This window comes from Spinacia oleracea, chromosome 4 (assembly GCF_020520425.1).
Source record: "Spinacia oleracea cultivar Varoflay chromosome 4, BTI_SOV_V1, whole genome shotgun sequence".
Classification (NCBI taxonomy): Eukaryota; Viridiplantae; Streptophyta; class Magnoliopsida; order Caryophyllales; family Amaranthaceae; genus Spinacia; species Spinacia oleracea.
This window is the reverse complement of record NC_079490.1, coordinates 115,213,645-115,218,730: the sequence shown is the minus strand read 5'-3', so window position 1 is coordinate 115,218,730 and position 5,086 is coordinate 115,213,645. Positions and strand designations below refer to the sequence as shown.

The 5,086-nt window shown below is 33.6% G+C and overlaps 1 long non-coding RNA gene across 3 annotated transcripts; it reads left to right on the top strand.

The window, feature by feature from the left end:
• Positions 1-475: 475 nt before the first annotated feature.
• LOC130459329 (uncharacterized) lies at positions 476-4,860 on the top strand. 3 transcript variants are annotated; one of them, XR_008918673.1, is made up of 7 exons: positions 476-883; positions 1,600-1,699; positions 1,793-1,852; positions 1,937-2,002; positions 2,123-2,263; positions 4,190-4,293; positions 4,397-4,860. It is a non-coding gene; the product is annotated as an uncharacterized lncRNA (long non-coding RNA). The 3 variants fall into 3 exon arrangements; XR_008918672.1 differs by having other exon boundaries at positions 1,600-1,852; positions 4,190-4,287; XR_008918671.1 differs by having other exon boundaries at positions 1,600-1,852.
• The last annotated feature ends 226 nt before the right edge of the window (positions 4,861-5,086 follow it).

Sequence of the window (5,086 nt, the reverse complement as noted above, 5' to 3'; positions counted from 1 at the left end):
CAAAATTACTAGATTTTTAAGTAACACTTTGGTAACATTTTTGTAAAAATGTAACACTCAATGTAACACTTTTAACGTAGGTAACATTTTATGGTAACACTTTTAAAATAGGTAACAGTTTATGATAACACTTTTAAAATAGGTAACAGTTTATGGTAACACTTTTAAAATAGGTAACATTTTATGGTAACACTATGAAGTGTTATCTTATTTAAGAAGGAAATTAAATATTTGCAATAAAAATATGGGCTAATCGTAAAAAACTCTCACTCAGGACCAAAAATTACGACCATAAGCGTTTCTCGTCGTAAAAAATCAATTTCAACGACGAGTATTGGAAGTGGTCGTGAATAGTTTCATTAGTTGCGACCAGCCTCCAATCTCGATGTATTTATAAATATTCTCATCGTAAAATATATGAAAATTTGGCGAAAAGTAAAGCGGGATTTTTTTTTCGGGTCTGCTCTAAAATCAACGACGACCAGAGTTCTAAATACGACCAGTAACTCGTCGTATTTGTGATATAGGAAGTATATATTTTTTTTAATAGAGAAAGCTTGAAATTACCCAAAAAACGAATTAAATAGAAAAAACAAAAGAAAAAAAAAGTTGAACTAACAAAACAAAAACCCTCTTCCCTTTCGCACCTCCTCTCCTCTCCACCAAACATGGTAGCAAAATTCTTGCTACCCTAATTCTCACCACAAAACAGTGAATTTCTCCCCATACCTCAATTTCTTACTCTATTCGAATAGATCTGGTCATAATTTATAGTTTCAATTCTGAGTATTGAGTCGGCGATTCCAATTTGCTTTTCAATTAGCCAATTGTGAAGATAAGTGCGAAATTTGCTCTCCTTCGAGGAGTTTGAACCGTTTTAGAGGTAAGAAGTAGTTTTTAATTGTGTTAATTATGCTTTATTTCCTTTTCATTACTGCCTCCAACCCTCAATCCAGATGAAGTTGGCATTTCGAGAGTGGGTCTTCTAGTACTACTAGGGTTCATCAAATTGGGATGTTCACACAGGCTTGATATTGTTTTTAGGTAATTTTACAGTGATATGATCTAACGGAGGTGCAATATTTGCATATTGTTAAGGATTTTCTAAGACTAGTAACTTAGGATAGTGGTTGTGTCATCACCGTACTTGAGGGAGTTGTAATTAGGGATTTAGTTTTCTATTTGGGTGAATTTCAAGCTGAGCGAATCGATTTTGATGTATCCTATTCAAAATTTTCATATGAATTAGGTTTTTTAATTGCGCTGAATGCTTCTTTTGTGTGCAATTGATGATATTCAATATATTAACTGTCAATCAGGAGTTCATGAATGAATGATTTGGTTCACAACATACCTCTCCATCTCTGAAATGAGTTGCATCTCAATTTAGTTACTAATCCTCTTTTCTATCAATATCGAATATTTTACACTGTTTTATGAGTAATTATTGGAAGTTTGAACTGTTTTAAATGTTATCAGGTTTATGACCCAAAATTAATATATCCTAGCTTGTTTCAGGCACAATTATGTTGATTTCCTATCTGGGAGACCCTTCTTTTCCCTGTTTAAGCTGACTGTGTTTTTCCCTTGATGATGCAGGCTGCAGTAGTTGGTCCAGGAAACGAACTGGGAAAACCTATTGATGTCAGTAACGCTTCTGATCAAATCTTTGGGCTTGTGCTGATGAAAGACTGGAGTGGTTAATCTTTTGCGATCTTTATTCTTTAATCTGGATTCCACTTATTCTTTAAACTGAATAATCTTCAAATTTACTTGAAAATGGTTTCCATAGCTAGAGATATTCAGGGGTGGGAATACATGCCTCTTTGACCTTTCCCGGGGAAGAGTTTTGGTATGATCGATTTTCATAATGGTTGTTTATTCTTTAATTTCACCTCATCTTTTTGGAGTTTAGGAAACATATTTCTTTAATTAGGTACAACAATCTCATCCTGGACACTCTGGATTCTCTGGAACCTTTGCTAGTGGTGTCCTAGAACAGGTACTTGATGGATTAGCCATTTGGCATTTAAATTTGTACTAAAAAGTTATGAAAGATCTATCGATGCTACGGTACTGTCATTTTAATTTACACTGATACATTACTTAACTGTAATTGTAGGATCCTCCTCCTTTTCCATGTATAGAAATGACGGCAGAAGAAGCTAAAAGACTTGATCACTTCTTCTGCCAAAATTGTTCCTCCGACGACCCGAAGAAGTTGCAGAACTCACATGCTGCATCTAGACAATCTGATACGAAGGTATATCAATTCCTCTTATAATAGATTCTCTTTAGGTTTACACAGTTATGGGATATTCTGCTTTTTTACCTATACACTAAAATATCCGGTCCGAACCAATTATGAAGAGTGTTAACCAAAAAGGATAAGTTTTGTTAAATTAAGGCTTGTGTACTCAGTGGCGGAGCCACGAATTCAACGTTGGGGGGCAAGGAAGAAAGTGAAACTTAAAAGAAGGGGGGCGAGAAAAAAGATGAAACTAAAAAGTAAAAGCATGGTACGAGGATTTGAACCCTAGACCAAGGTGTGCATTAGTGTTATTAAACTATAAATAACCATTGACGCAAGTAGCATTTAGTGATTATTTTAGTGTTTATTACTAAATATAAATATTTTCTGAAATTGTTGGGGGGGGGGGGGCTTCTTTTTATTTTGTTTTTACTTTTATTTAACTTCTTTTTATTTTGTCTTTGCTATTCTGAAATTTGTCTTTGCTAAAATCTACCGGTCACAAAACCTGTTCAGTAGCCGAGTTGAGAATACCTGCAGCCTTAAAAAATGCAAATGAAATGTGACCAGACAAAAGGACTGGTCACTTAAGTGTGGGAATACTTCCCCCATTTGAACTAAAATTTGATCAAGCCAAAGAGAAGTTGTATAGAGTTTTTGTGTAGTTAGAATGCCAGATTTAGCTGATACTGTTACCCTTACTAAGACACAAACTGAGCTCGCAGTAGAAAGGTAGGGAATATACAAGTAAGACATAGTCTATCCCAGCTATAACAACAGATTCTATAGCTTGACTATAAGCTCCAACCAGAACTTCAAACCCGATATTTTGTTTCAAGAGTTCCTTCAAATATTTTGATGTAATTGGAAATCTGATGGTTTATATGAAATAGATGGGTTTAGTCTTTGCTAATTAGGTATTTATCTCCCAAATCCTCACCTCTTGGCCTGAATGGTAGAAGGCTCTAGCCTGAAACTTCCGTCATATGATCATGATCTTTACCAAAACTATTTTTTTTTCTATAGAGAGCCAATGATCAATATGAGATTCATGCCTATGTAATGAGTTTCATGATTCGTAGTTTCAAGTGGGAGCTCAATGAAGTTAAGCTACTAGGCTCCTATATTGATACCAACCTGTTAAAAAACATCAACCCCCCATGCCCCATACCCAAGTCCTATTGGTTGAACATTATATCCTAAGAATTTTGTCCTGCAGGATCTCATACTGTAAAAATTGTAAGATTTGATCTTTATGACTGCCACTGCCCTTTGTAATTACATTGTATCTAATAAAAACGAACAATACACATAAAAAACTCTACAACTTAAATGTTACATCAAAAACAAAAAAAAACCCTCAAGTGCATTTCTGGCAAAAACAATACTGTGCACATGCGTGTTTTGTCTACATTGAACTTAAATTATCAATACAAATGCTTAATAAATAAAGGTTCTGTAGTAATCATATTTTTGCACTTAAATTATCAATACAAGTAATTTTTCCAAGTTTAAGTCTCAGCTGCGGTATTGATTCAGAAAATTCGCAATTTTAATTTCAAGTTTTAATGAATTTGCGCCTGTCTTAATTCAAATTCCGAATTTGCACTTTTCATTGAATTCGTGCTTCCAATCTCGTGGTCTTAATCGTTATGTCGATCGAGCTCTTGATCTGACTTTATCGAATTCCCCCTTTTTTTCCAGGTATGTTCTTATTTGTGTGCTATGAACTGATATTGTATTCGAGCATACGATATTGTATTCGAGCATTCAGACTTTATCGAATTCCTTTTCTTAGTCTCTAGATTTTATTTTATTTTCATTTTTGGCAATTTTGTGGGCCTTTTTCTTTTTTACTGGTGTTGTATTATGTGAGTTCAAGGATTGCATTAATTTGCTGGGAAGTTCTATTAATATATTGTTATTCTCTGATTTTAGATTACTATGTCTGAAGGTTCATATTCTAATCCTTTAAGTTCATCTCCTCTGAAAGGGCTACAACTCTAAGTTCCAACCTGTGTGGTTCTTCTATTCCGGTAACTGTAGGTTCCAAGAGCTTGTCATGTACCATTATTCAATGACAATTATCATTGCGTATGAAATAAGAGAGTTCACTTGTACCAAATATATGTCCTTCTTTTCCAGGTACTGTCCAGACTCCAGATAATTTCACACATATATAGGATCAAATGGATCAAGATGAAGGATTGGAGTAGCATTTTGGAGTTGTTAGCTGCTGCGCGCTGTCGCTGTTGTTTGCTGCTGTCGCTGCTAGCTGCTGCTGTGCGTCTGCTGCTGTTACTGTTGTTGTACTGCTGTCAATACTATTACTGTTACTGTTACTGATCTGTAGTCTACTGTTGTATGTTGGCAACTGCTAGCTGCTGTGCGCTATTACTACTGATGTTTGTTTGCTGTTGCGCTGACTATTATGTTGTTTTTTCTCTTTTTGGAATTTGGTAGTCTAGAGATCGAAGTCGAGGAAGTTGACCGAATTTGTCTTTCGTTTTGTTTTGTTTATTAGATTGTTTAGCCAAACAAAAAAATAGTGTTTGTGGATGTTTTTTTAAGAAACTATGAAATTATATAAATTTCAATTATTTATTGTATATGTTAATTTCAAAATCGTTGTTGTTGTTCGTGTTAATTTAATCTTGAACTTCAAAAAATAAAAAAAAGTTGCATAATTTAAATAACCATAGTAGTAATTGTAATAGTCGTCGTAATAATAATAATAATAATAATAATAATAATAATAATAATAATAATAATAATAATAATAATAATAATAATAATAATAATAATAATAATAATAATAATAATAATAATAATAAT